This window comes from Tupaia chinensis, unplaced genomic scaffold, assembly GCF_000334495.1.
Source record: "Tupaia chinensis unplaced genomic scaffold, TupChi_1.0 Scaffold138910_1, whole genome shotgun sequence".
NCBI classification, from domain to species: domain Eukaryota; kingdom Metazoa; phylum Chordata; class Mammalia; order Scandentia; family Tupaiidae; genus Tupaia; species Tupaia belangeri.
The window spans coordinates 1,919,629-1,920,973 of record NW_006198801.1 but is presented as its reverse complement, the minus strand read 5'-3'; the positions used below and the strand labels follow the sequence as shown (position 1 = coordinate 1,920,973).

The 1,345-nt window shown below is 49.0% G+C and overlaps 1 protein-coding gene and 1 long non-coding RNA gene across 5 annotated transcripts in view; one reads left to right on the top strand and one right to left on the bottom strand.

Annotated features, from left to right (window-relative positions):
• LOC106736353 (uncharacterized) overlaps positions 1–1,325 on the bottom strand; it is a 48,748-nt gene extending 47,423 nt beyond the window's left edge. Inside the window, exon 1 of the long non-coding RNA XR_001371385.2 lies at positions 486–1,325. This is a non-coding gene — a long non-coding RNA (uncharacterized LOC106736353). The remainder of the gene's footprint in view (positions 1–485) is intronic.
• LOC102498578 (F-box only protein 17) overlaps positions 32–1,345 on the top strand; it is a 42,228-nt gene continuing 40,914 nt past the window's right edge. For 3 of the 4 annotated variants that reach the window (XM_006161738.3, XM_014592944.2, XM_014592945.2), the window contains exon 1: positions 32–191. The gene's annotated coding sequence lies outside the window, so the exon portion shown is untranslated. Of the gene's footprint in view, positions 208–1,345 lie in introns of all 4 variants that reach the window. The other variant, XM_014592943.2, reaches the window with a different exon arrangement.

Sequence of the window (1,345 nt, the reverse complement as noted above, 5' to 3'; positions counted from 1 at the left end):
GATCCCAGGGCCGCCCACTCTTGCACAAGACTTCAGCCGCCGCCCCCTGCCCCCGGGAGAGGACTCGCTGCTCAGACGCTGGTCCCGGGCCTCCCTGGGCCGGGTTGACACCGGGGAGCCCCCTGACTGCCTCTTAGAGCAGGGTGGGGAGGGAGATCTTAGCCCGCCGCCGCCTCCAAGCAGGCCGCCAGGTGAGCTCCAGGACAGGTAGGGACTTGAGTGTCGCGTCTTTACTTGCTTCTGGAGCCCCCAGGGAAGGATTCACGCTCCAGGCCAGGATCCTTTGCCTAGAGGGCAGGTCCCTGGGACTCCCGTTATCCCAACACCCCTCCCCGGGCCCTTGGTCTGAGGCTCCTAAACCCACAGAGTTGCACAAAGGCATGTAAGAACCCCAAATCGTACTGAAAATACTTTGCTTTTAAAACGGATCTTCCGACGCCCACGCCTCTCCAACCCTCTTTTGGTCAGCTAAACCGATTAAATACCTTTCTGAAAGATCCAGACCAACATGTGTTCACCACAGCCGGAAAGGCCAGGCCACTTTTTATCGTGGGAGGATTCTCTTTCTTCTGGCGGGCAGCGTGTTCCCAAAATCTGTGAATCAGAAGTCGTGGAGGGCCGTTTCTTGATTTAGCAACTTGGGCACATTCCGAGTTTAGGGGCGGCCGCTCCTCTCCGTTTAAATTCTTGTTTTCTAAGTTACTTGTGCAAGATTCAGTAGTATTTCTAACTGTATCCTGTGCCTTCAGCTGCAGACGGCGTCTACTTTCTTCACATTTTTCAAGACTGAAATACTACAAATCTACTTTAGAAATAAATGTTCGTTTTAATGTCCCAGGAACATAGGAAAATAAAAGAGCAAAGCAAAACATAAAGGTGGACAGGGCTTTGTGTAAAAAACAGCAGGCCTTTAAAAATCACCACCGGCCTCCAGCAGCAAATTACATTTTTGTAATTAAATTCTTTTTCAGTTATGCTCAAAGTAATGTGATATTCTGGTGCTTCCATTTTTTGCATTGTTAAAGCAAATTCTTGGATTGGTATTTATTAATTTGTCAACTTTTGGACAATGTGTCCACTGATCCCTTGCTGAAAACAAGAGACAACTTCCATGTCTGCCCAGCCGGCTTCTGCCCTCGGTGTCTAATCACTTCGCTGAGTCATTACCTTACTTTTAGTTCTGCTATTGGCTCCTTTTGTAACATAAAATCGAAGCTTGTATTTCTTCTTCCATTAAATGTACAGTAGCTGTGGGGGCTGCTGGTGGCAAAGGCCACATGGCCGAATATGGTTCGAGTCCCAGATCTGGCAGCTTGCTGTCTCACTTTCTCTCTCTCACTCTTTC